Consider the following 9232-nt stretch of genomic DNA (forward strand, 5'->3'; position numbering starts at 1 on the left):
GCTTACATCAAATACATCAAAACACAACAATAAAAAACACTTTTCTGAACTTATCAATATGACTCTGTCCTTCACAGGATAAGTAACATGGATCACTGCAAAAACTCACAATCTTAACAAGAATATTTGTCTTATTTCTAGTTAAAATGTCTCATTTTAGTAAAAAAAATCTCATTACACTTAAACAAGACTCATCACTGGAAAAAAACAACAATTTTCACCTGTTTCAAGTAGATTTTCACTTGAAATAAGTAGAAAAATCTGCCAGTGGAACAAGATTTTACTTGTAATAAGAAGATAAATCTTGTCCCACTGGCAGATTTTTCTACTTGTTTCAAGTGAAAATTTACTTGAAACAGGTGAAAATTGTCAAATAAGTTATTTTTCTGGTGATGACTCTAAATGTTGAAATAGCAGTAAAACCACATTCATTGATGAAATGACAAGGGATGGAAAGGAGGGATGGCAGTTTTACAGGGGGGATGATTTGGACCGTTTTTATTTCAGGAGGGATGCCATCCCCCTCATTCCCCCTCATCCCCCTCAACTCCAGTACTGGGAAAACTAAACTAACTAAACTGTGTATATCCCAACAAACCATGGAGAATACAACCAACTATTATGAATCAATTTATGACATGAACGCTGAGACTTTCAGCTATTTTCGAGTAGTTTGAAAACATTATAGACAACAATGTAGGGTTTTGTTTCGCTCACACATTAAGATAAGATAAGATAAGAAAATCCTTTAATAGTCCCCCAGAGGGGAAATTTCCAGGTTACAGCAGCAAAGGGGATAGTGCAAAAACAAGAGGCATCAATATCACACAATATCACACAACAATAATAATAATAATAAACACTATAACACTATAAACAGTATATACAATAATAATAATAATAAGAATAAGAAGGAGAATAAAAATAGTAATAAATAAAAAAATTCTAGTATACAAAAAGAAAAACAGATGGATATTTACAGATGTTATTTATGCCCGTTGCAGAATGGTTTTTATTGTCAGGATTGTTTGTATTGTTTGTGGTCTACTGTGAGCAGTGCTGGTTGTGTAATTAGTATTAGTCATAAATGTATGGGCACTATGTCACGTATTTTAGTTTAGTTTAGTTTAGTTTATTTAGCACATACAATAAAAATAACATCACACAAATAAGTGCAGTTAAAGTGTGAAAACTGTGCAGGGAGGAGCGAGCGAGCCAGTAGACCCCACCTAATAACATTTAACAATATAGTTATGAGGAAACAAAATCATAAAAATAAAAATAAATAATACATCATACAAATTGCATGCAGAACATGAATGAAAATAAAAAAATACCGTAGACCTATGATCACATGATCATGAGAAATATGAATATTATGCTGAACAAATGGCAACACACAATATGAAGTGCAAAAGAAACATTAACAGTGGGAAAAGCAAGAGTTTCTTCACTACATTGTTCAATTAAATGTTCTCTTGAGCGACTTTTGAAGATGGATAGGGAGATACAATTGTTTGCAATCTGGTACCAACTATTCTAAACTTTGGACACCTCTAAACCTAAACAGAAATGGTCTTAGATTCCAGACATTAAGGCGGATGTAGGGCGAGGGCCTGCCGTGTTGAGTAAGAATGAAATGAGAGTTTGTAGCAAAGTTTGTCCTAAACTGCTCAGGAACATTTCCTTCTGAGGAAAATATCTTGTAAAGAAAAATGCATATTTGGTAACTGTTGATGTCATAAATAGTAAGAATCTATCTATTCTATTAATAGATCTATTAATCGTTTTGAAATCCCCAAGGATTACTCCACAAGTCAAATTGCAAGGTTATGACTGGAAAACACTATTGTGTCTTCACTTTCTTGCTTTCTGAAGAAAAATAGAAAAATACCACACAGTTGTTTTTTTACACTTGAGCTGAAGTTTTTTTTTCTTCTAAAGTCTCACTGGAATCATTTCTGTGGTTTGTTTTTACTTCAATCCTGTATTTTGTCATGTGTCATATTCTCTTGCTTTGTTTTAAGGCTGGTTAAGATTCCTGTGCTGAAGGAACAAAGCAGGACTTGTGCATGAAAGAGGATAAGAGCTTTTAACGTTAGCCTCTTCCTCATCGGGGGGTGAAGGTTCAATCAAAACCCTGCAGGTAAAATACAATCTCATGTTTTAATGTTACAGCTTTGAGGATGAGGGAGCTGTTTGGCTCTGAAACTTCATGACACTTTACCTTAGCGTAAAGTTGATTTAATCAGGCAGGATCTGTCCCGTATGTAACATAACTTTGTCTGCTGTTCAATCTTCTTATGGCCATCAGATTATTTCTCTATGTGGATTAACAGCTCAACCTGGTGTTCTGCCAGGCCATTGGTCGATGACAACAATCATAATCTGCACTGTCTATACCAGGTATCTGACAATATTGTACCTCATACCCGTTAATGGTTTAAAACAATTAACATTCAGAATGATTAAAGTTACTCCCTTTAAGTTCAGTTTAAGACTTAAGAAAGTCTTGTTAGTGTTATAGTTATAGTTTTATTTTTTATTAGGGCCCGAGCACTGACAGAGCAAAGGCCCTATTGTATCTGTAGGAATTTTTTCCTTCTCTTCCTTCCTTCCTTCCTTCCTTCCTTCCTTCCTTCCTTCCTTCCTTCCTTCCTTCCTTCCTTCCTTCCTTCCTTCCTTCCTTCCTTCCTTCCTTCCTTCCTTCCTTTCCTTTCTTTCTTTCTTTCTTTCTTTCTTTCTTTCTTTCTTTCTTTCTTTCTTTCTTTCTTTCTTTCTTTCTTTCTTTCTTTCTTTCTTTCTTTCTTTCTTTCTTTCTTTCTTTCCTTCCTTCCTTCCTTCCTTCCTTCCTTCCTTCCTTCCTTCCTTCCTTCCTTCCTTCCTTCCTTTCCTTCCTTCCTTCCTTCCTTCCTTCCTTCCTTCCTTCTTCCTTCCTTCCTTTCCTTTCTTTCTTTCTTTCTTTCTTTCTTTCTTTCTTTCTTTCTTTCTTTCTTTCTTTCTTTCTTTCTTTCTTTCTTCCTTCCTTCCTTCCTTCCTTCCTTCCTTCCTTCCTTCCTTCCTTCTGACGAAATGAGGGCCTTTTTTCCCTCTAAATGTGCCTAAAAAGTCACCAAATTTTGCACCAACCCAGGCCTGGTGAAAAATGTGATATTTTAAAGGGGATTGTGACATGAAAAACACATTTTTCTTGATTTTTTGTGTTTTTGTTGGGTGTCTTGACATCAATTACACCCAAAAAACATAACTGTGCAAAAACGGCGCACCTGGTTTGCTGGCGGACCGTTACGTAACGACCCGCTAAATCACCGCCCCCTCCACCCAGCTCCCTGTCTCCTCTCCTCTCCAGCGCACCATAAAGGCTGATTTATGGTTCCGCGTTACACCGACGCAGAGCCTACGGCGTAGGGTTACGCGGCGACGCGCACCATACGCTGAACCCTACGGCGTAGGCTCTGCGTCGATTTAACGCGGAACCATAAATCGGGCTTAACACGGAGCTGTTTAGAGCCTCTTCTGTTCTCATCAGCGGAGGAAAACTGCTAAGAAGACCCGCGGCCACTGACTGGACTTAAGATAAGGGGACAGTGCTGCTTGCATGCCTTTATTTTTATGATTGTTTGCTGTGGTTCGCCCTCCTGCTTTTCCGTGCATGCTTCGCCTGTCGCTCCGACGCCGCTGTGAGCGTATGGCTGGAGGAGGAGGAGGTTTGGAGGAGGAGCGGAGCAATGATTGACAGGAAAGGGGGGAAAGGAAGCGTTTTTCACGGCGCAAAAAAACACTGTAATAAAAAGCCAGGAATGGAGTACTAGAGTGAAGTTTTTCTTGTTACACTCTTTTAGACACATTTGAGGGATGTTGGCCAAGACTTTTAATAGTGTTAAAAGCATGTTAAAAATGATGTCACAATACCTTTAATAGTTTGCATTAATGGGCGTGGCCTAACGGCTCAACAGCGCCCCCTAGAAAACTTTGTACCTCAAGCCCCACAATACGGTTTGACGTACATGCACGAAAATCCCTACACACCTGTATCATGTCGCAACTTACTGTAAAGAAAAGTCTCTTAGCGCCATGGCCGAAACCGAACAGGAAGTCGGCCATTTTGAATTAGTCGTGTCATTTTGGCGGAATTTATGCCATTCCTTCGGCAGTTAATACGGCCCGAACCGTAACGTGCACCCAGATGTGTTATACATAGAAATGTGCGTCTCCATCCTGCGACCACACGCATTACTTTTCTCAGTCAAAAGCGTTACCGTGGCGACGCTAGATGCCAAAAAGCGCGCCCCCCCTTCATCTGATTTGTCCAGCTATTCTTCCCGGGGTCCGACACATAATATACAATACAAGAAAAAAAATTAAAAGCAAAGCTAAAGAGGTAGTAGAAGAAAAAGAAAAGAAACATAGAAAAGAAAAAAAGGGAAAAAAAGGAAATTCTACTACAAAATATATTTTAGATTTCTGTCAAATTAGACCAGTGCTCCTTCTGACACTCACATTAAGGTTACAGTCATTCCGTTAAACATTTAGATGTAATTTATTACAATACAACATCATACCTTATTTAAATAACAACCAATTCAAACAATGTTTAGTCATCGACAAAGTGTTTAAGTTATAATCACTTATCCTAACTTGAACCCATTGCCATTTTTAGTAAACCAATAGCCATTTAATAATAATTAAATAAGTTTTATATGTATGTATTTAAGAGATGTTTCTTTACTAATAATTTGAATGATTTTATTTGAATTCTTTTATGCTAGTATTCGCTCAGAGTGATTGGGTGAGTGTGTGTTTGGGGCCGAAACCACAGGGTCACATTAAAATGATAAACTTTAAAGATTCTCATCTTAGTAAATGAATGCTGCTCAAATATTAACAATAAAAATCCCTTCTCCTCCCCGAGCTTTAGCATGTCCAGTAAGTCAGTGTCGGTAAACACCAGGATATTTCATATTCTGTTGTTGCGTCTCACGTTTCTCAGGAAGTTTTGTCAGTTTGTGCCACTTCACAAGTCGATGATCAGCACGAATAAAAACTGCTACTCACTAGGAACTTCCCTGAAAATACATTTAATAGTCCAATGTGCTCAATTTCAACAAAGTCTTAATAACATTAAGATAGTTTTTTCACATCCTAAGAATATAAACACATATATTGTCAATATGCTATTCCAGGACATATTATAATATCAAATAAAATCTAAACTTTGCTAAAAGACAAAGACAAACATCCTGATGAAACAAATAACTAATGCCTTTTAGTCATTTACATTAATTTAACATATAATTCCCATTATTATTATTATTATTATTATTATTATTATTATGGATAATGGATGGATTGATTATTATTTTAATTAATAATAATAATAATAATAATAATAATAATAATAATAATAATAATAATAATAATAATAATAATAATAATAATAATAATAATATAAACAGGGATCATTTTTACTAAAATAAAACATGAACATATGTATTTATGCTTGTATTTCATCCTGATTTAAACTGTCTCCTCTTGACATGTTTGGCTTCCTTTCAGTCACTAATATCCTAAGGTTTACAGATCACATTTGCTAACGTCTCTTAAAGCTGCTTAGTAAAACATTAAAGGAGGTTCTCATCACTTCTGTAGGTTTATAAAGCCGTGTATAATATATGTATAATATAAATATAAAGCCTTGTATAATATACGTTTGCCATTGCTTGGTTTCATGCGTACATGGTTGGCTTGTCCTTTCCACTGATCGTCATGAGTTATCTTAAGGAGAAAAGAAAGTTTGACCACAGAAGTGCTTGAAAGAGAATCATGAATGAGATACAGAGTAATATCTGCTCCGGCCGACAGGTGGCAGCATTGAGTCACCGCCACCACACACTAGTGTATGAGGGGGAAATGTTTCCCATGTTGGTGAGCAAACACACTCCAATCACATCCACAAGGATGCTTCTCTGTCTGTTTTCTCACCAGTTTTCCACCTCATAAACATTTAAATGACATATATATCTATGGAAGAACAGGCTTCAATCAAAAGAGTCTTCCTACTCAGTTGGAAAGCTTTGAAACTAACATAAACTATTTTTTTTTTTATAAGAGCTGCTGAAATATTATACATTTCCTTGATATTTTATCACACAACATATGATGATACACTTCAGCTGATTTTTGTATCTGCTTGTTCCTCATCAAGCTCCTTTTCTTGCTGCCATTCCAGCCCTTGATCAGCCGTCTGTTGCTGCAGTGAAGTTTAAATACCTGGAAAAAAGGCTTTTATTTGTTGTTTCCGACTCACTAATTTCCTAAACACATTTAAATAGCTAAACTTTATATGAAACCAAGGGCGTGGGTTTGCATAGGGACAGTAGGGACATAACACTACCAACTTTTCACGGGGCTCAAATTGTCCCCACCAACTTTTAAGCAACCTTATTTGCATTATATAATGAGTTCAGATATAAAGGTAATTTAGATTGTCTTCCCAAATGTTGTAAGGATAGAACTGACCCTACCATTATTAAGTGAATTATTTTCATTATGTTCAGACTTACATTTTCACTTCCATCCATTTTTCTTTCCTCAAACGCACGTTTGATTGGCTGATGGTCTTAGACAAATGTTTATTTTTTGCATTCTGGATAGTTAAGAGATTATTAATAAGTACACTTAATACATTTATTGTGTATGTTAATATAATTTAAGTTATGTTCAAATATTGCAATTTAAATTGCTAATAAAATCCTGGAATATTCTGCAAGTTTTCAAAATGTTTCTTTAGTAGTTTTTGAAAACAAAGGTTTGACTCATGAAAGTTAGTATAAGTCAATACAGATTTATTTTGCATTGATCATTTAGCCTATCAATTACAGTAACAAGAGCTTTAGCTCATTTCTCCAATGGGTCAAACACGGTTTGGTCTTAAAGTATCTACATTTGTGAATCAAGAACTTTCCCAATAACACCAAATTATTAAGGACAAAGTCCAAATTCTTGTCTTCAGCAAAAACACCAAATATAAGTGTCTTCACTGTTAAATGTAGCTCCATGTCCTTGGACTGTAGCAGCTCTGCATCTCACTCCACAAATACTGCACTGAATCACAATGAAAGAAAAGATGTTGCAAAGTTTCAATTTCCCTTTCACAAAAAACACAATTATTACCTGTAATTTTTGTTGTGTCGCTCCTTTTGCCTGAAACACAAACTGAAGCGAGAGACGTCCTTTCAAGTTAACGCTCACCTTCTTTTGAAATTTTTTGTAGTACATTTTATAGAGTTTTAGAATATTGTTTACTTATATAAAAAGTACATGTAAAATAAGTACATTTGTGAAAAGAACAAACACTTATTTATTTGAGTCCATGTATCCATTACTGGAGTTGAGGGGGATGGTGGGGGATGAGGGGGGATGAGGGGGGACGGCATCGCCGCTGAAATAAAAACGGTCCAAATCATCCCCCCCTGAAATAAAAACGGTCCAAATCATCCCCCCCTGAAATAAAAACGGTCCAAATCATCCCCCCTGAAATAAAAACGGTCCAAATCATCCCCCCTGTAAAACTGCCATCCCTCCTTTCCATCCCTTATGTCATTTCATCAATGAATGTGGTTTTACTGCTATTTCAACATTTAGAGTCATCACCAGAAAAATAACACCAGAAAAATAACTTATTTGACAATTTTCACCTGTTTCAAGTAGATTTTCACTTGAAATAAGTAGAAAAATCTGCCAGTGGGACAAGATTTATCTTCTTATTACAAGCAAAAAGATTTTTCTACTTATTTCAAGTGAAAATCTACTTGAAACAGGTGAAAATTGTTGTTTTTTCCAGTGATGAGTCTTGTTTTAAGTGTAATAAGATTTTTTTTTACTAAAATGAGACATTTTAACTAGAAATAAGACAAATATTCTTGTTAAGATTTTGAGTTTTTGCAGTGATCCATTTTACGTCATATTGATTAGTGTGATACAAAACTATATATATATACATACATTGTTGTTGTAAGAATATTATTTATATACCAAAAAATGTAATGATTGGTGTTTGGTTTTCTTTTGTTTTCACTCTAGAGATTGTTTCTGTTTCCTCTAAGCATTGATTATTTACTTTCTCTGTTAGTTGTTTTTCTTAGATCCGTCTTCTGTTTGTTTTTTACTTGATTTTTCTGTCATATTTACATTTGTCTTCCCTTGTTTTGCATTTGTGTTTACTTTGCTGTTTTTTTGTTGTTGTAGATTGTTTGTCCTTGTTGTATTAGTACAGTACTCGTACTATGAAGTAAACAAAGTTGAAAAGGGTAGACACAATAAGCTCAGGCTTCAGCTACACCTTTTGCTCGGTTTATTCCTTCCTTTTATTATTTCTTTCCTACAAAAGGAAATGAAATGCTAAGTATTTATCAATGGAAACTGACCGACCAAATTAACTTCATCATCATCATCATAAGTTCAGAAAAGTGTTTTTTATTGTTGTGTTTTGATGTATTTGATGTAAGCCCAGTGGATATTTAAAGCTTACAGAAGGCTGCATTTAACTGCTGCTATGAAGTACTGGAGTTGAGGGGGGGATGAGGGTGATGGCATCCCCCCCTGAAATAAAAACGGTCCAAATCATCCCCCCCTGAAATAAAAACGGTCCAAATCATCCCCCCTGTGAAACTGCCATCCCTCCTTTCCATCCCTTATGTCATTTCATCAATGAATGTGGTTTTACTGCTATTTCAACATTTAGAGTCATCACCAGAAAAATAACACCAGAAAAATAACTTATTTGACAATTTTCACCGGTTTCAAGTAGATTTTCACTTGAAATAAGTAGGAAAATCTGCCAATGGGACAAGATTTATCTTCTCATTACAAGCAAAAAAATCTTGTTCCACTGGCAGATTTTTCTACTTATTTCAAGTGAAAATCTACTTGAAACAGGTGAAAATTGTTGTCTTTTCCAGTGATGAGTCTTGTTTTAAGTGCAATGAGATTTTTTTTTTTACAAAAACGAGACATTTTAACTAGATATAAGACAAATATTCTTGTTAAGATTGTGAGTTTTTGCAGTGATCCATGTTACTTATCCTGTGAAGGACAGAGTCATATTGATAAGTTCAGAAAAGTGTTTTTTATTGTTGTGTTTTGATGTATTTGATGTAAGTCCAGTGGATATTTAAAGCTTACAGAAGGCTGCATTTAACTGCTGCTATGTCATTCCTGCAGTATTTCTGCA

The 9232-nt window shown here is 35.4% G+C and overlaps 1 protein-coding gene across 1 annotated transcript in view; it reads left to right on the top strand.

Annotated features, from left to right (window-relative positions):
- The window catches only part of si:ch73-138n13.1 (titin homolog), a 348772-nt gene that overhangs the window by 116139 nt on the left and 223401 nt on the right, over nucleotides 1-9232 (top strand). The window lies entirely within an intron of this gene.

This window comes from Cololabis saira, chromosome 9 (genome assembly GCF_033807715.1).
Source record: "Cololabis saira isolate AMF1-May2022 chromosome 9, fColSai1.1, whole genome shotgun sequence".
Lineage (NCBI taxonomy): Eukaryota > Metazoa > Chordata > Actinopteri > Beloniformes > Belonidae > Cololabis > Cololabis saira.